Source organism: Solea solea, chromosome 2 (genome assembly GCF_958295425.1).
Source record: "Solea solea chromosome 2, fSolSol10.1, whole genome shotgun sequence".
Taxonomy (NCBI): domain Eukaryota; kingdom Metazoa; phylum Chordata; class Actinopteri; order Pleuronectiformes; family Soleidae; genus Solea; species Solea solea.
In genome coordinates, this window is record NC_081135.1 from 7,848,666 (window position 1) to 7,869,281 (window position 20,616).

At 45.0% G+C, this 20,616-nt stretch overlaps 1 protein-coding gene across 4 annotated transcripts in view; it reads right to left on the minus strand.

Moving 5' to 3' along the window:
• zeb2b (zinc finger E-box binding homeobox 2b) overlaps positions 1–20,616 on the minus strand; it is an 81,604-nt gene that overhangs the window by 20,619 nt on the left and 40,369 nt on the right. The window lies entirely within an intron of this gene.

Below are 20,616 nucleotides of genomic sequence, written 5' to 3' on the forward strand. Positions count from 1 at the left end.
AAAGGTCACCACCCCACATCTCTGCTTCCACCAAGGCGTAGGCGGGTCTTTTATTTTTTCCCTTTTCTCTTTCTTTCTTTTTTTTTTTTTTTGTGGGTTCCACCCCAATTACAGCATCCCCGACTGGAATTTGTGACTGAACCACAGCGGTGGGCAGACAGCTGTCGAGGAGATGCGAGTCAAAATAGCCACTAATTTTCAGTCCTTGCTCACATGCCTCGGATACCAACGTGCTGCACCTTTCAGGACGGCTCTGCTCCACAGCATACCCGTCACGTTTGAAATGCCCTGCATTGCACATACAATATTACGAAAATGCATGCTGCAATGTATTCATATAACCTATAGTCATTCCGATTATTCTCCGCCTGGATCCCCTGGATGTCTTCACATTTGCATTGCCACTGAAGCATGAACATAAATGTAAATGTTTCCAAACATATGAAAATAGAGGAACACGGCGGGGCCTTGAGGCCCATCGACTGCACACATTCAGGGAGGGAGGGAGCGCTGCCATACACACGTACACACAACACCAACTCCAGCACAGCATCAGTAGGACCCGTCTGGTTTCACAACACTCAGGTCCCAGACATATGCCTGCTTTTCTTAAAATAGACAGCCTGTAAATAAGGGCTGTGAACTCAATCAAAGGTGGCTTGCGTGCAAATTAGTCACCGCCATCGGCAACCGTCGGGCCGCAGCGTAAATCGTGGCAGAGAAGGACGTCATGAAGACTTATTGGAGGAGTGCAGATGGAGCACGAGGCGAGCCAAAAGCATGGCATGGGGGACACACCTCACTGGCAGCTAGTGCAAGAATGTTCTGCGGTAAGAGCCAATCATGGGAGGGCCGCCATAGTGAAGGTGGAGGCTTTTTTAAACATGCTTTACTTACATTTATATATTTATATAAGTAATAAAAAAAAAAGAAGTCAGTAGCATCAACTGATACATTTCTAATAGCTTTGAAAAGCTTTACTGTTTGCATTTTACTCGTATAAAACAATGTTGTGCCCCCCCAACACACAAAGAAGCTTAATTAAGGCGTTTTTGTGTTAAAATAACAGCAACCGAGGCCTGAAAGGGTACCTGCCTCTTGAACTTCCCTCGAAATCAAGAGTGCTGGCCAGATAAAGTTCCTGCATGACATTTCTGACGATATTATACATATGAAAAGATAATCCTCCCCACATCGCCTCCTAACACGTCTCTATATGAGTGACTGGTCCGCACTTGCCTTCAGCGAACAACTGCACAACAGGTGCAAATTAAAATGAAAACAGGGCTTTCAAATGTGGGAGGGGAGGCAAGGGTGGGGGGGAGGAGTGGTGGCAGGCAGGCAAGGGGGTGCAGGAGGAGGAGGAGGAGGAGGGTGGGAGTGTGGTGACCTGCTTCGAATACCAATCGACGGAGGAAACAAAACCTTTTCAAGAGGTGTGATCACAAGGGTTTAGGCAAGTTCAGACTCAGTAATGCTCCTTGGAGATGACAAAACCCCAGGCTGGAGACCCAGGAGCTGAGAGAGACATTAGGAATTCCTGGGTGGTCTACATCCACCTTGGTACAAGTGATATTGTGCCTTCTATTGAGAGGTTGTGTGTGTGGCTTTTCAGAGGAAAGATCTGACATCAAATATCTGGACGACTGAGGCACAAAAACAGGTTTAAAACTTGGGAATATCTCAACTCAACTTGTGGTATCTTGATGTGTTTTTTTTTTTATTTCCAAACCTGAGGTGTGTGAACCTTTCTTTGAGATGTCCCATCAGCTCTGTGTCCCCCAACTTTCAAAAGAGGGGGCAACAGGAGCGTGGGGCTGGTAGAACAAAAGGCCAAGAGGCTTGGGAAGCTATCAACCCGTCACTGTGAACCTGATCTCTGGATGCAGATTCAATGACAGTGGAGCAGGGGCCACTGAATGAAATTATCTAAGGCTGGACAGGTTTTAAAGGGTCTATTCTTCCCCAATAAAAGGAGTGAGGGAGCTTCTTTTTGTTTACATCCACCACAGCAACGCACACCGCTCTGACTTCTATACTCCCGTGTAAAGGAATGAGGGAATGCACCATTGTGGACCATCTTCAACAAACTTTCGCGACATGATTATGAACATAGGCCTTAAGCTTGTACTTTTTTTTCTTTTTTTTTTGTCACCAGTTTGAACCATTTTATGTCTCCTGCTGCTTTTTTTTTTTTACTCCCCTCATCTCTCGTGACGTTTTGTCCTCAAGTTTCTGAACAAATTTCAGCACGGGGGCGTTGAACTGTCTCTGAAAGCTACAGTCGACGCAATCTCTCGAACGTCAGCTGTCTCCTCCGCATTCAACGTATACCTCCGGGAAGGCGAGATGACAGCGGGGTGCTCGTCAAATCAAACGCGCGGTATTAACATCAAGAAAGCCGCCATTGTTTAGGTGCCACCGTTGACAAGAGCCTCTCCCTCTCCGAGCATGAAGCATCTATTGGTATTGTGTCACGCAACAAAGTAATTCTAACCTACTAATATTTCGCAGGCAGTTATCCCTCCACCCCCCCCCCAAAAAAAACTCGCTCTTAAACGGCCTTTTGTGTCTGCTGAGGAGAGAGAAAGACAAAGAAAAGATGATGTTTACTTCTCCGATGCCTCTCCTCTCTCTTTTCTTACCTTAAGTGTCACCCTCGACAAAAGCAATTACCGCAGACATTTTGCGAACTGTTGCTACCTGTTTTCTTTCTTTTTCCCCCCTTTCTCTCTCTCTTTTTTTTAATCTCTCCCACCATTTAAGGTAAATAAAGGGAGTCTCTTTGACTTGAGTTTGGTAGATAATTAAAATGACACATGTAACAGCACAATTCTTGTTTAATATTGGGTTTTAAACTATCTGACATAACCCTTTCACAGGCCTGGCATTATTCTGTCACTCAGGAACAAACTACAGAGAGGAGAGGAATATTGTATATTGATTAGGATGCCTCGAAGCATCAGAAGTGACAGTCGGAGAGAGAGCCAGAGAGCAGGGGAGAAAGCCTTATTAAATTCTCATAATTCCTCGAGTAAAGAGAAATAAAGAAGAGAAACAATAGTGCAGCCAGTACTTAGTTGTGACAGTTGTATTCTGCAGATGCTGAGAAGCCGGTGGCTTTAATTTAGTGCTGGGGAACAAACTTCAAATCTAAAATGATTGTGTTTGCAAAGTATCGGGGTTGACAGCGAACGAATGGCGCCCGTGATCAAAAATGCCTTTAATGTCGGAGTCATCATCGACCCCAACAAATCCCAGAGATAATGCATTTTGCGTGTGATTCCGACAACAGTCGTGGGGCCACATGCTGCATTCAAAGACACCCAAAGTCACTCAGAGGAATAATGCGGCCACCAGCTTGGGCCTTTGAAGCTGACCCCATGCATATGTCTGTCACAAAACTTGGATGTACGTGTGGAATTCTTTTCAAGCTGCGAGAGAGTGTGACTAAATGCCAGAAAATGAGCTTCTTTTCAAAGCAATAAGTCTTTACATACTGTATATTATTTTATTCTGGTTCCAAAGCTCTTTTTTTCCCTCCCAGATATTTGGCTTTTGCTTTTCAAATCCAAATACAGCTGTAATTTGCACAGGTGCCCAGTCGTAACCTGTCAGCAGGAAAGCACATCTTAGCAAGTTGTCAAAATTTCAGGGCTTCGTTACCAAAGTACTCATAAAATTAACACCATTAAACTTAATATCCCATTATTGGCAGCTCGGAGTGGATGTAAAGCGGGGTTTCTAAGTATTTTGCATCCGTCATCATCATCTAATAGGCTAAATTTACTTAAGCAAGAACATTTGAGAGAATTCAATCTGTCTTTGCATTTCGCTGTGTATTATAGCCCACAAATCTGCCCTTCCACATGTGTGAAAGCCAAGTTCAGCAGTGCTACACCTGCACTCTTCAGAAAAAAAAGAAGCCATTTTACAATGCCGACAGGTATAATCACATTTATTTAACAATTCCCAAGTAGTCGTCCAGTGCCCAGAGGAAGCTGCACTAAAAGCCCTTCCTGCTTGAGTCTCAGAGCCAGAGAGAAAGAGAGCTCTTTGTGCTTCGACAGGCTAATGGTAGAGGTGATGGCTGCGGGGAGAATTACTAACACCCACGTTCACGCTCTCGCACTAACCCCAGCTGACTTTTTAGTCGAGTGTCGAGGCTTAGCTCCAGGTGACACGCTCGGCCTCCTACGCTGATAATGAGCCAGGACATTCTCCCTATTGGATGATAACTGCTCACGCTCGCTCCCTGTCTCATGAATGTGAGCCAAGCAGATCACCTGGATGGCTCCGAGGGAGACGGGGGGAAAGCAGGAGCGCCCGGCGAGTAACCGTATGTGTGTGTGTGTGTGAGTAGGAGGGCATTAAGGTGGAGGAGAGGTCGCTGCCTTGTGGGTATGGCCAGTGGAAGCGGATTCTCACAGTGACCTTTTGTCTGCCAGTGTTCCTGTCTGCAACAGTTCAAGCACTTCTTACTGCTGTCTGATGGAAACCTTGCACCTACAGCAAGACAGCTCCACAGTATCACACTTTTAGACTGAATTCCCAAAAAGTTTTCAGAGTTTGAAATATTCGTCTCGTTGTTTGGTGACATTTGCTTTTGTGCCTATTTTTAAATCTCTCTTTTTGTTTAAATCAGCTTTTCACATTCCCAGAAACTGGTTAAAAAAAGTAGAATATTAATCACCTTTTCTTTTTTTTTATAGCAGAAACTAACTGGACTTTCTTGCGTATTTCTGAGCCTTTGGCCAAAAGTCAGGGATTGAAAAAAAAGGAAATATGACTTCTGTATTGGACACAATGCGTCCCAGAGAACTGACTTTCCGTCAGACACCGGTGTTGTTTATAGGAGAATTCAAACACAAGTCACGGCAGACAAAAGAATCGCAGCCGTGTTTGGATATTTTGCGCTATCTTGTCTCAGTATAATGGTGTGATCGAGCACAAGGGGGCAAATCAGGGCCAAGTCAGTGAAAGGACGGTGGCAGAGGGCAAACAAAAGCCCTGAAAAGAGACAGAGAGAGAGTGACGGGGTGAGGGCCAGGGAGGAGAGGGGATGGGGGGGGGTGGGGGGGCGACTTGGGAGAGACGATGAATGGTGAAAACTCAGTGAAGTGTAAACGCAACCTGGGAGAAAGAGAGAGTGTGTGTGTGTGTGTGTGTGTTTGTCTGGACAGTGTGTGAGGAGGTGTCGCTGTAAAGTGACTTGTATGTTTAACAGATATGACTTATTAAAGACTTTTTTTACGGGTATTTAAAAGCTACCTTTAAAACTCAACTACACTGCTGACAATAAGCTGTAATCTACCATTTTAAACCCAACACCTTTATAAATGTCATTTATGTCATCTTTACTATTACACACACCGCCAAACTATCTTAATTTGAACTGGAAATGTTAAAAAGACAAAAACGTTGTTGTTGTTTTTTTTAATGTTAACAGAGAAAGTTTCAGTTAAGTCACCGCCGCACATCCATCAACATCACTTCTGGGTTTTTTTTTTTTTTGTCTGTGAGGAGAACCTCGCAACAGCGCTGACTCTAATTCAATTAAAGTCCCATTTATTTGCCAAGGAGGCCCGAGCAACAGGCTGGGGAGGGAGAGCGAGGCAGAGAAAGCTACAAGGTTTGCTCAACAGCTCAGAGGTCCCACCTTTGCCGGGTCCTGCATGGATTCACCATCTGTGCCACCCCCCCACCACCACCACCACCACGGCCCCTCCACCCTCCCCCATCTCAGTTCACACATGTTCCTGCCTCCAACAAATGTTCGGAGTAAACCCCCCCCACCCACCACCTCCACCACCTCCCTCCTCCTCCTCCTCCTCCTCGTCACACAAGCCAAAGAAGAAGAATAAAAAAGACACACAAAAGCTTCCCCTGGCTGCCCTCAGGACTCCCAGGCCAGGAGAGTGGGAGGGAGAATTCAGAGGAGAACAGAGGAGGGGAAAGGTTGGTAGGGGAAGGGAGAAAGGGGGAGGAAAGAAATATATATATATATATACATATAAATGTGTGTGTTTGTTCAGCGGGTTGCACGGCTGCGTGCATGGGGCGATATATATATTTTATTTTCGCTCAGGTGAGCTTCCCTTTCGCATTCTGATGTTTTTGCCCCAACACACGGCAGGCAGCGGGTAGAGGGGGGGCAAAATGGTTAAAATTAGAAAATTTAATTTATTTGATAATTTCCCAGAATAATTAGAGTTAATATGGGTTAATTAATATGCAAATCTCTCAGCAGATGTTCGGCAGTGAGGCTGCGCGTGACTGAGGAAAAACAGCCCCCTTCTACTTTCTCCTGCCTGGTTTTGGCTGTCAGTTATTGGGCCGTAATTACTGTAACTAACCAAATACACACACACACACACACATACACAGTGTGAGGAAAAAAGAAAACGTTTGCTGGGTGAACTGCTTCCAGTTTTGGAGTCTTTGCAGGCAAAGCGGTGCTTCTCACACACATAAAGGGAGACCATTGCTAATTTCCCCTCCACTATAAAAGCCCTTTTTATGCTTCAAGCTGAATGAATGCAGCGAGTGCTTTAAACTATTAGAAATTTGTGAGGCTTTGTGTGTGTGTGTGTGTGTATAAATGTAAATTGTAAGAAGAACAGGCGGCAGTGGAGGCGACGACTGTGACAAGAGCACCTGCACGTTAATATCGAGTTGAAAACACAGCTAATAAAGCAGATGTGTGGAATCTGTCTTGCCATAATAAGGGGGCTGATGTGTGTTTACATGCATGTTCTTAGCTGAATATTAATGCCATAAACATTTATAGTAGAAATAATCAGGATTTCACAAATGTTCAAAATGTTGTAAATAAAAAAAAACGTTTTAATTCCTTTTCATTTTTTTACCTTAATAAAAAAATCAATAATCATAATCAACAAATCTTTCAATACAACCACTAGCTTTTTAAAATATCATGAATCGTTGCGTCACAGTGAAATTAATACACTCTGACTTTGGGAAAACAATTTCAGCACGTCACCTTGAGATCCGAGAGATTACGACAAGGTTTTTTTTCCCCCAGTATTTATATTTTATAGACAGAGATTAAGATAAAGATTAAGATGTAATTCGATAAAGAAAATAATCACTAGTCGCTAAACCCTCCTAAATATTTCTCTTTGTGTTTGTATTCTTGTGGGAGGAGGGAAGAGTTACCTTTAATAGAAAGATTTAATTCATGAATTCTTCCCTGGGGAGGGAGAAAAATATAAGAGCCTATCTCAGAGTGCTTGCCAGGGTTCTCCTGTGGTCAGCTCTCTACAATAATAATGTGTGTCTGATAGCGTGTGTGTCTGTGTCTGTGTGTGTGTGTGTGTGTGCGCACACGCCAAAAGCTGAGACTGTTATCTAAATCGTTCGTCCTTCTCTCCGGTCTGGAGTATCCCTCTCTCTCCCATTTTCTCTCTACATTGCCACCCCTCCTCCTCTCGCCCAGTCTCAAAGAGACACCGTGGCTCTATGCCATGAGTCCACGCCCTGGCCTACACACACACACACAAACATACACACACACGCACACATTTAAGTGTCGGACACAGCAGCAACATGCTTTAACAAAAATAGCCGCACAAACACACATGACAAAATGGCATGTGGAACATTTTTTTTTTTATAAATAGGCACACACTCCTTCACACATGTAAACATACATGCGACTCACAAATGAGTACACACACCATGTCGAAGACACACTCAGGTGGTGGCAATCGGTATCATGTTGGAGGTTGGCGTGGGGAGAGGGGGAGAGGGGGAGAGAGCGCTAAATTGATACTCACGGCCTTGTGTTATCAGGTCTGTGTATTTAATATAGAACCTGTGTGTGTGTGTGTGTGTGTGTGTGGAGACACCATGTGAGTCAGCATGGCCTTGCAGTACTGTGTGTGTGTGTGTGTGTGTGTGTGTGTGCAGAGCCACCATGATAACACATCTGCTTTGGGTTCATCTGTATATGAATCATTCTTATCTGCCCTGGAAGTGCTCCACTCCTGTGTGTGTGTGTGTGTGTGTGTGTTTCTCTGTGGGCTTGTGTCACTGTGGGTATTTACAAGAGGTGGAAAACAAGGAGACGGAGAGGAAGGTGATGAAGGGAAAATATCAACTTTGATCGTGGATAAAAGTCTAAAACAAATCACAGCATTTCACCGGAGTCTATTTACATTTGAAACCCGGCTGCTGCTTCAGTAGAGCACGGAGGTTTAACAGAAACAGAAACCACACACGGGGATGTGTTTTTCCCAGGAAATCAAAACTCTGAAACTTTGAAAACACACGTGTAATGTTCATATAAAGAACATTTCTCTCATGTCAGTGAACTTAGTTGAATCCAAACCTTAATCGTAAAAAAGAAAAAAAAAACTCAAAATGTGCCTTTAAAACTACCTCATCATGACTGTGACACAATAGAGACGACTAAGAACTGATCTGCTCAAATTGTCAGGATTGTTTACTTAATCCGTTATCAGCTACCCACTAAACTAAAGTACTCAAGGCTGAAACTCACATTTGTCGGTGTATCCTCACACCTACGGGGAAACTCTTTTCCTTTGCAACACCGAGAAGCGAAAAATTCAGCTATTCTTCATCCCTGACGGCCCCCACGTGCCTCGTTTTAATAAAAAAAGAATCTATAAAAATAAATTACTTGCACTAAGTATATGCAAATTCAAATGTAAGCAATCATTGCAAAATTAATTTTGCCAGAACTGATTAAAAGCTTTAATAAATCTATATACAGTATTGCGCCAATCTGATATTGTAAATTTATTACACTCCCTGTAAGATTAATTAGAAAGCGACGGTAACATATTGCACTGCCAGGCCAGATTACTGTACTTTTTTGTTAATAACAGTTAAGCAGAACCTGAGCTGTAATTACTGGCTAACAGGAGCTTTTGATGCTGATTTCCTTCATCTGGAGAGAATGAGACCCAGTTGGTAAAAAGAAACAAATGAAGGCTTCTTTCCCCCAAATGCAGTGCATCTACTTTGGAGAAAATAATTAATCACACCCCTTGAAGTTCATCTTTTAATATCGCTATAAATCCAGGAAATTTGGGCTGGAAGGTTTCAACTTGGGACAAATTAAAATCTGTTTGGTGGGTTGAGCAAGGCACCAATGCAGTCAGGGTGAGAGGTTGCATTCCCACCGAGGGCAGCCAGGGAGAACAACAATCCGAAACAGTGAGATATCAAAAAATCTTGCTCAATTTTGAATGTGCAATGAAGTGGAAAATAACTTTCTCCACCTTTCACCTTGATTTGTCACCACTGCAGCTGTTATTAAGACATCAGCGAGGTTTGCAGGCAGTCATCCCAGACTCTTTCACCTTTTATCTCAGTCGCCAAAACTGTTGAGCAGGAAAAACAAGCCAGTTTGATCTGGTCAAGGTTGTTTTGCATTCTTGTTCACAGTGACATGGCCATGTCTCAGCAAAACAGCACCTGAGAGCTAAAACAACCACGTCTCACCGCCCGCCACACAGGTCCCTCTCACTGCTCCTCAAAAGCAGCCACAGAGAGTTTGGAAATATATTCCTACGAAAATGTCTGGCTTTTATGTTCCCTTGTGATAAACGGGGGTGACCACCATTTTCATTTTGGTCTGTTTTTTTATTTTTCAAACACGAGTGGTGAAACATCATGAACTGAGGCCAACAATGAAAAGAAAGAACAGGAGGGAGTGAGACCTCTTTCTGTCATAAAACTCTGCCAGTCACCAGCTGTTTAAAGGTCGATGGGTGTCTGTGTGTGTGTGTGTGTGTGTGCGCCTGTGTGTTTGTGTGTCTTCGGGAGGGGGGGGGGGGAGTCAAGCAGGGATCGCAGACAGACTAAAGAGATCAGACAGGATGAACCAGGGGAAAGAGGACCAGGTGAGGGGCCACAGGAGGATGAGGAGGGGGGGATGAGGAGGACCGAGTCTTCTTCCTCTCTAGTCCGAGCCAATCTGGGGGCCTGGGGCCTCATTCACATGGTAATGAGGGTGTAAAATCACATCTGTTACCCCCTAACACACACACACACACACACACACACACACACACACGCACCTACACACATACGCACGCACACACACACACACACAGTAGATCTTTGACACCTGAATAGCATCCCCACCAGGTATCAAACAAGCACCAGGAAATGGGGACTGCGTGTGCGTGTGTGTGTTTGGTCCTCAGCAGGAAACCGTTTAACTGGGCCCTCCAATCAGTAAATGACACACACACACACACACACACACACACACACACACACACACACACACGAGCGAGAGAGAGAGCGGGAGAGAGAGAGAGAGAGCTAGGGAGAGAAGAGGTATCCTGGGCCCTTGCAGAGAGGGTGAGCCCTCTGGAGAAAGGCCACTCTTTCTGACACTGTTACCAACTTCCCAATTAGCTACCAGCCAGACAAGGGGGTTTCTAGGGGCGGGGAGAAGGGGTGGAGCTTGGACAGATACAGGGGGCTTCACTTATTGTCAAGGCAACAGCCTCAGTGTCCAAAACCATCTCCTGGAAGCTCTTTCTTTTCCACGTTAGACACGATCTTTCCGCAACTTGTCAACAGCGCGTTGTCAGTATCCTACTTAGGGGCCACTTTGGGATGTATGACCCAAGCGGCAGGTTTTAAATGTACACTTTAACATATTGTGACATATTACAATCACATTCTAGAGTGAGATTAATATTAGTTACGTCCCAGTATGTCAGCGCTGTATGCTAAAAGAAAAGAAAAGTGTGCATTTTGAGGACATATGTAGAGGTTCTGCTTTTGTAAATCAATTAGAGTTCACATTCGTGGTCCTTATTGTGATCACCACTGGATTTTTGCTCACCTATCGTGTGTACCGCTTGTGTTGTGTGTGTTCGCCAGGGCTAGAGGCAAGGTACGCCAGGTGTAAGACAGCAGTGAGATGACACAACTTAACCTCTCTCTCGATCTCAGTAAACGGCACAAACGGGCAGCGCTGCAGTCGGAGGCCCCAGAGCCCATGACTTATACATGACGTGGGTGGGAGTAAACAGGAGCAGACCGAGGCGTTTTGTTTCCTTTTTTCCCTTTCACCGGTTGCCCTTTTTTTTCATGATGTACCTGTCTTTCTTATCTCGCCGCAGGAGGGCGAAAACTACTTTTAATTACATGGTGGGAGTTGAGGGTGGAAGCAGGAGGAGGGGGGGTGAGGATACCTAGGGCTCTTTCACACACTGTGCCAAGACACCTTAATAAGAAAGCTAGGACCTTAACTGGGAGGTTCAAAACAGCTACTACTGCCATGTTTAAAGGCATGACCTTCGATATATGTATTTATTGTATTGGTTTAGTCTTTGCAGCGGAATTAGCTCAACGTCTGCTCCTTAAATCAACCCACGCTACTACAATTTTCCATTTTTGACACAAAATGAAGTTCCAATCACTCAGGAACAAGTGCAAGTAAAAGATAATTGGCTCATTGTCAACAAGGAATAAAGATGATCTATAACTGTTTTGGGTCATTACATTTCAGCAAGTACAACACATTAAATACTGAATAAGTGCTTCTTCTTTTTTCTGCCACTCACGTTTAACATTTACATGCCTTGTTTTGCCTATTTATTGGAGCATGATGCACTTTGGAATAATCTGTGCCCCAAAGTGTTTGCTGAAAACACATTGTGCAGGTTGAGGTCAAGTTTAATAAGATAATTAATTAACCATACTCCACAAGGCAAAGGGGGAAAAAAAAAAATAGGTTGAATCTAGATTCAAATTTGAATTTTCCACTATCAGCTAAGATGACAGACTCAGCCACGTATCTACGGCTTACATAATTGAGCAGCTCCAATGGCTTGACGTGAATGGCTACAACACATGCACACACACACACACACAATCGCACACGGCAGTCTCCATATACTGTAAGTAAAAAGGAAATTTTGATCTAAGCCTCCCCCCCCCACACCTACCCTTGGGTTCTGCCTCCCTGTGTCTCAATCCTCTCCTTTTTTTTGATCAGTGGCTTGAAAGAGTCGAGCATGTGTGAGTGCTCAGGTACCTGGGGTATGCTAAGGTGCTAATTAGCTCGGTAGGATAATTGATGTGTAGATTACACCGTTGAACAAATGCTCTGACTTGTTTGTTCTTCGCACTTCTCAGCCATCATGCGAGGGAGAAGAAGGAAAAAAAAAATCCTTCTGTGTTGCACCTCCCACCCACCCTTTTACCTCAGCCCTAATGAACAATTTACCTGGCTTGTAAAGGAGGTGGTTAAGCCTGCCAAGGCTGAGGGAAAACAAAGATGGGGTTGCACCGGAGTTCATTTCCCACAGGTGGAACTACTGTCTCTTGGTGCTTCAAGACCTGACTCTATTCCCTGGTGTTAGCGAGGCTGGCTATGGAAGAAGAGTATGTGTACATACGCTTTGCCAAACCCTGAAGGAAAGGATGGTGAGCATACATAATTCCAAAAGGGAAACAATTTTCAAAATGAAAGAGCATGCGATTAAGTGTGCCGGTAGGCTTCCATTGTTCTGCCCCCTTCTCCTATAATGCTATTTCCTCCATCTTTTGTCTTTGGGACGCTATTATTAGCCGAGCATGCACGTGAATAACCTCCCCCTCCCACATGCGTCCGTTCAATAGGGTTTGAATTTGCTCATTAACGGCTAAGAATCCGCAAACACATTCGCTGGAGCTTTTGCTACTGCTAATAAACTAATCATGCCCTCTCGTCTAATTGGAAAATAGAATGAGGGGAGGAATGAGAGCTTCGCCCGAGGATTTTAGGAGCTGGGTTTCTGTCGCGCTGGCAGAGAAGTGAAAGTGGAGCCCATTAGCAGGACAGATGTAGAGGCAAAAGGTGAACGTCTGAGACGCCGGCGCCTTGCCACACTGCGAGACCGCCCGTAATCTGTCACCCGCACTAGTTTACAAGTTAAACACATTATTGTGCTTATTGAGTCTCATTTCTGGGATGCATAGTGCTGGCTGCTCTTTTTCTCTCCCTTGTGGAGCACTTTACAAACCTGCCAGGCCACTGTCATTGCATGCGAGCTATTACCATTTTTTTTTTCAGCAGTGCTGATTAGCCAGGCAGGCAGGGCAGAAAGAAAGAGAGAGAGATTGGGGAACTGAGCCAAAACATTAAGTCTCACACTCATTGTTTCTTCATACTTCCTTCACATTCTTTAGAAACTTCATCTCAGTGGCTCAAGAAGCTCCCATGTGGCTTCACAGGTCTCCAATTTTCACAGCTCCCGGAAGTCATATCATTGCCATTTTCCCTCATAAGGGGCAAATGATTTGCACAGTGTAAATGAAAGGAAATGTGTTCCGCAAGACGTCCAAACGTGCTGTTAACTCTGTGTTTACCAGTGAATTAAAGCCCACCAGGACATAGTTCAGCCATGAAAAATGCACTCAATACAACCTCCCTGAAGAAGATCATTTTATTCTCTTGTTATTGTGTTAGTGGCCTTAGGCACCTCTAGTTTGCTATGTCGGTGTGATAAGGAAGAAAAAAGATGAGTTCTCCCTTCTTTTTTTTTTTTTTGATCAACCCTGAACTCCCTGGGACAGATTACCGTGTCATTGAAAACCCGGGGCGGCATGTTTGGACTACACCGGATTGGGAGTCTTGCTGACTAACTGGCAGTTTCCGTCGCCAACCTGATAACTCTCCTCCAACATCCCTCACCCCAGCCCTGCAAGTGAGCAAGCCAGCGAGGCAGGCATACACTTTTTTTTTTTGTTTTTCCTCCCTGCCTTTTTCCTGTCGCCATCTCGGTATTTAATCTAACACCGGCAGGCGGCAAGAAGGGTTTACTTTTCCCCCCTCAAAGACAGCTTTGCGAAGCAGCGAAGGCAAAAGTGGGAGGAAGAGAGCTGAGGACTGAGGCGGGGAGGGACAGGGGAGTCGAGGCAAGGCACAGGAAACCTGGGCCAAGCGTCACTTTTAACAAAAGCCTTTCATCTTTCTCTCCGCTTTCCCCCAAGACAGTGTGCTTCCAGCACTGGGATCCTTTTAAGTACATACCTGATAAGGAAACTTTTTTTCTTCCCTTTCGAGAGTGCATAAAGGAAAGTATCCCCCTCCCACACACATACACACACACCCCAGTGTGGTTAAAACCCTCTCATCGCTTTGAACGTCAGATACTGCGCCTTTTATCCCCGACAAACGGGTTTCCTATGGCTATTAACTCATTCAAAACAGGTAATTACGGCGGGCAAACAGAGACGCCACGGATCAGAGTGAGCCGCTCGGGCCCACTCCACCTTTGCAATCAAACCAGCCGATGTCTGAGCTCACGAGTTAACAGGACAGAGGTAGTCACGGATCCATTTGCGGATAACTGCACCTAATCCATTTTAGTCAGAAGTCACTGTGGCAAGACTGTGTGAGCGCCAGGGGAGGACCGCGGATGTATCTGATGGAGGGGTCATAAATCACGGAGAAGGGGTTGAAAAACTGGAGCTCCCACAGTGGGACAGAGGTAGCAGACGGAGTGAGAGAAGGGGAACGCCCCTCAGAGGAAAACAACTGAGGCTATCATCACCTTAGTTAAAATATCAGCAACCTCAGGCCAGCAAACATGGGACTGCTAAACAATGCCCTCTTCCCTGTGGTTGGAGAAAAGAAGGATTCATGCAGAACCTCTTGTGGGTGGTTGTTATTGCGGGACTATTCCCTCAAGTGCAGTTAACAGAGCAAAAGCCAATTGGTGGACATTTTTATCCAAAGCGCCTTTGCTGCATACATTTTTAGCCTGCTTAATCCCAGGGGGAGTTGGACTACAGGCCTGGCAATGTTACCAACTTTCCCATGGGGAATTGAACCTTTAACCCTGTCAGAATTAGCACTTAAGTTCAACCGATCTCTGCTAGTTTGTGCGTTCAGAGTACCCATATTTCCAGATCTTCCCAAAAAGCAACAGAGTCACATTAAAGATGACATGGGAAAGACAGAAAGAGAAAGGCTGGAGATTGGGAGAAAATAATCCAATCTTAGGAGCCAAGTAGACTTCTTCCACCTATCTTCTCATCTGTACAGGAAGTAAATGGTGACCCAAGGGAGCACTCACTCTTTCCTTCCTTGTCTCCTTTTTCCCAGTGCTGTTTGTTGTTTCAGGTAATGAAAACAGAGCGTCTGACAGAGACGTTTTCATGTTGTTTTTGTGACCTGGATGACATGCCAGAGCCTCCTGCAACGCTTGTTCAACCCAAAGGTGAAATTTGACAAGATCCTTAAACATTCTCCCCCTCCTCGACTCAAATTTTGAAACAAGCTGTTGCGTAAGAAACTCTCTGTATCTATGGTAATGCGCAGCTAATTGATCCCATAGGGTTTTGTTGGCATGGGAAGATATTATTTACTCTTGCGACAGAGGGATATTTCAGCTATGATTTTTCCTCCTCCTCTACAGCCTTTCTCTAATGTGACTATAACTCTCAAATTCTCTTATCTGTACAGGGCATGTAAGGGGCAAAGGGGGCCAATGTCTACACATTTTCCCATGTGTTTGTAGGGTGACAACCAGTCGTCCATTGCACTGCAGCGAGGAACCAATCAGCCTTTAACACCTTGACTCTCCTCTTTAAATGTGGCTGCTGCTGGTGAGCTGCATCACCCGGCCTCAATGTCAGTACTACAAATTGGCTTCCAACAGGAATCTAAGGTGCCAAAGAGCCATTAGATGGACAAAGGCTTGAAGTCTACCCAGGGATTAATGTGTCAAAATCCTTAAGAAGCTGGAATCAGCCCTCTTCATTAGGACCCGCTAGAAAAGAACAAGTCAGATTTCCACTCTGCCAAAATCAGTTGACCTCAGTGTGAATTCTACAGTGGATTTAAATACTTAAGGCTCCAACTAGAACCTCGGATTTTGTACATCTCAGACATTTACTTGATAACTTTAATACATGCGAGGTGGATTTCAATTATGATTTACTGGACTCTAATCTGTGCCACAAAGGCTCTGATTAAATATTTCAATTGCCTACGTGGGCTATTACCTGTATAAGGTCGAGTCTGAGATGAGCCCAAAACCAAGAAAACAAAACACATCTGCAACAAGGCTGGTTGTCAGCAAAGGCCTTCTCCAGTTTAACTGTCGTAATCTGCACCTGAGAGAGTGGATTAGGTTTTGTCTCGTAGAAAAGGGAGGGGGAATGTAGAGGGTGCTAACCAAGGCTGGCATCTTCATTTCCCGTGAATATGCCCTTGTGCTCCTGGAGAGTTACCTGACTCAGCGCAGTCAGTCGGCTGGGTGGCTGACTCGCCGGTCACTCGGCTGACTCGCCGTCTGCTTGTAGGAACCAAATCCTGCCCAAGATAACAGCTAATCATTTGTCACCCTGAGAAGCAATTCCCTCCAATCATCCAGGAAGAGAGCACCACTTTATTCTGTGATGCTGTCAGGATGGCAAGAAATTACATTTGGCCATATTCCCCCCACCACCAAATCTCTCCTGAGCCCTGTTTGGAACGACAGCACAACAGCTGACAAGACTGGAAATGACTGTGTCTTTCAAAGCCCAAACACAGACATACACATGTAACTGCACATTTCTATTACTATACCATATATTATATTCTGCTTTACCGTTTTAAACCGACACTGGTGTCTAAATGGCTATAGTGTTCAGAAGAATGAGTCTTTTCAGACACTGTGAAACACATTTAGTCCGGAAATACAAGAAGGCATAATCACAGGAGCTTTGGGAAACTGTGGGAAACACATGCTGGTAAAAAACATGCATGGAGGCCTGCATAACATCACTCTCTCTCACTCTCTCCCCCTCTTTCTGTCCATGCAGCTGTTTCCTTTTCGGATTATTCCTTAAGTAGTCGCACTGTGACACTTCTCTGCTTTCGCAGCTCGACAATAATTTGGAATGTAGTGACATCCAAGCGCCGGGGCCCCCGAAACTAAGATGTGACCAACTTGCACGTTTGATGACTTAGTGATGTAAACTCTGCCGGACAATAGCTTCACGTCTCAGATAGACCACACAACAACATTAGACCAGATAAGGCCGTTTGCCACTGCAGGACACTCTCATATGAAAATCATCAAAAGGCTTGTTGCTTTAATGGTAACGGAGCTAAACGACGGTAACGCAAAACAGTGGCGGTTCATAGCGTTTCATATTTTTCAGTTTGCAAAACTGGCACTGGGACGTCTGCCCACACTGCATTGGCCATACTTAATTGCATTATGCATGGTGTGGGTATATTCATAGCATATGTGAGCAACAAATTAAAAGGGGGGAAAAAAAGAGACAATATTGCCAGAGTGGAAAACGACCTCTGACATTGAACGAATCTCACCATTTATTTAAAAAGGCACCATCCCTTTAGATTAACAATGCCGAATTAACATCAGTTCGGGGAGACGAGCGAGGTAGCGCAAACCTGAGAGGAGATCCGTGCGACGGCTGCGTTTGGAAGACACTCGCTTGTTGATGGCATAATGCTAAGCCTGTGTGTTGAAGATAAGAGTGCCATACAGTAGGCCCTAGGCCCAATGCTGTTTGTGTACAAATGTGTCTTATGTGTCAGGGAGTGGGGGGATGTGTGTTTGTACACAGATACATATATATGAGTGCATGTGTGCGCAAGACAAATGAGAAAAAGTGCTTGACAGTGTGCAGCAACTTATCTCTTTTTATGGGGGAAACAGTTGATGAATAAAGCGGGCCATAGAAGGCAGAAACAATTCAAGAAAAGCATTCAGGATGGAGTTTAGATTGAGGTGTAGTTTTAGGTGTGTGTGTGTCTGTGTGAGATATAGACGGGGGGGAAGAAAACAGCCATAAAAACAAGGGTACAGTTTATATCGAAGACACGAGCGGCAAATGACTGTCTGACTTTGAAAAAGAAATGTGAGGGATTGATCGTGCCCACACAAACAGTCCTTTTTCCACACTGTTTAAGTTCGTATTTGGGTAATGCTCCATCAATAAACGGATGGAGCGATCATGAAAGAAGACGTTGAGGAGGAGTGAGGGAGGAAAATGATCACCTATTAGAAATTTAAGAGCTGTTTTTTTGCACCGGCGCAAAAAACCTGGGGGAGACATCTGATTTTTCTCAGGTTTAACTGAATAATGTATGCATACTTTCACTTGGGCATGATGAAGCAATTTTGGCCTTTTTACAACCTGCGAGAGCAGGGGTGGGCTTCACTTCCTGCACGTTTGAATTATTCAGACGACCAGGTGGAATATCTCAGAATACTTGCTGCTATCCTTTTTTATTATTATGGAAAGTAATTGAGGCGCTTTCAAAATGAGTGTAAAGGGCGACTTATCTGAGATGATGCATCCATATAAAATGCGACGCAGGTTGTTATTAAATAGATGTCACAACACTCTTGTCCCTGAAACATAATACATTCACAAAAGCTGACCTTTTCTCCCCAGCTTGTGTGCTTTCACCTACATCTGAACATTCAGGTTCAGTCCGCCCGCTGCGCTCTTTGAACGTCACTCTGGATAAGAGTGTCAGCTAAGTGGCTAAAATGTAAACGGAAAATGACAGGCCCTGGAGATCTCCGTGCCCTGGATGTGTATGTGTCTGTGTGTGTTGTCCATGTTCCAGCTCAGGTTTGCCCTTGATAAAAGGGGAAAGAAAAAAGGAAAATGTATTTGCGCCGGAAAAGAGGAGGAAAAATGAATAGAGGGATTTGGCGTCACAAAAGTGTGTCTGACAGGTTGAAGGGCTGGAACCGCGAGCGATCGGACACCTTGGTGAAGTGGCGGCTCCCGAGCACATATAAAAGGGAAATATGCGATATCACACTGGAGGACTCCACACAGGTTGTGTAGAATTTTCCTTGTATCTAAATAAACACTAAACTTTCTGTGTTGTAATTACATGTTGATGATTTAATAACACCTGAAAATGAGTGAGTATTAAAACTGAAGGTTGTTACATGTGGACTGCCTGTATCCTCTGTATTTCCGAGATACAGCGTGTATTTATTGTGTCCCCACCGTCTTGCTGCTTCTCGCTGACTCCTAAATTTCCCTCTGGGATAAAGAGACCCAGCATCCGGCAAAGGCCCTATACTGTTTTAACACACATGCACTCTGAGCTCTCTGAGACAAAACCCAGGTACTGGTCCCCGAAATGACTTCAAATCGATGTGGTAAAATAAAGCAACATGCATAGTAATGTATTAGCGCTCCGGTGGGAGAGTAGAGGCTCTGAGAGAGGAGGATAAAAAGAAGGAAAGCTTTCCCAGGCCAGGCAACGCTGCTGGTTTCTCATCCTTCTCTGAAACTCCAAACACCCCACGCTGCTCGCTCCTCTTGCTGCCCTCGGTGGCCAAACAAAGAGGAGGATGTTTGTCAGAAAAGTAGCGAAAATCAATAAAAGCACAAGACCCCACCACCAGCCACCTGGCCAAAGGCTCGCAGTGCTCATACATGCTGTTACGAGTGCGGCTTCTTCTCTTTTTCCCTTCCTACGCTAGGCCTGAGCAGAGATGAGTCGAGAGGAGGAGGCTGGGGGCCACACAGGAGGCCTGAGGAGCAGCTGGGCTCCTCCCACAGTGTTGCCTGTGGGCTGTCTGCGTTGCTCCAGAGTTTGGGCAGGAGGGCAAAAAGGCCACAGAGCAGTTGGACACTATTACCATCACTGCTACCACCGACAGTCAGATTTACTGCATTTAAAGTAGCGACTGTAAAATCTCTCTCTTTGGCAGCCGGCGCTGAAGTATTTTCAGCAACTGTGCGAACGCCATTCGGTAAATAAAAGGTGGGTGAAAGGAATGAGTTGAGAAATGTTGTCGGAGCCAGATTGTTACTGAAGCATTAATGTAGTGAAGTGATATTAGATAATCCATTCGACGGCGTCCAACAACTACAACATTTTTTTCAATTTCTCAATGTTCTTTCGCTCACGAGGGTGTCCTTTACTTTTTCATTGCACATTTCCTCCTCTAATTTGGTTTTTATGGCTTTTCGAATTGCACATTGTTAATTCAAGAAGGCGTCTATTTCAGTGCGAAACCCTGTCCCACCAGCTATGTCAGCCTATTCCTCTCTGACATCATTTATGATGGCTGACAACATCAGCTGAACATCTAAAATAAAAATATGACTCAACGTTCCCTCCTCGCTCTCTCTCTCTCACTCTCACTCTCACTCTGAGACACTGCTCTGGCAACATATGGCAAAACAACATAAAACCCCGACTGCACTCCAACCGTGGCTCGCCCTAAAACGTGGCTGCACCCTGTAAAGTGAGAGCACTCGTTTCCTCCCACACAACACCAGGGCAACTCTCACTGAACAACCCAGAGGTGAACGCGTCTCACTTTCTCACCTGAGTGATCGGTCGAATAACAGCGAGCTGAACTGTGTTATTCTGCTCTCCTCAACTCCACTTACCCCAGTGGAGGACAGCAGCGGTTGAGGTCAGCAGAAACGGCGGCCGGAGCCTTACGGTTCATTCCCTGCCTCGCAATCTGTATTAGAGCGTCTTAAAGGAAGGGGCTTTAGTGACCGGGCAGTGTTTTCATTCCTATTTTCCGCTCTGGATAAGCTATGCCAGGGATGAGAGAATCCCTTGGATAGTGTTGTGTTCCAGCAGAGGCCCGCCCACGCTGAGAC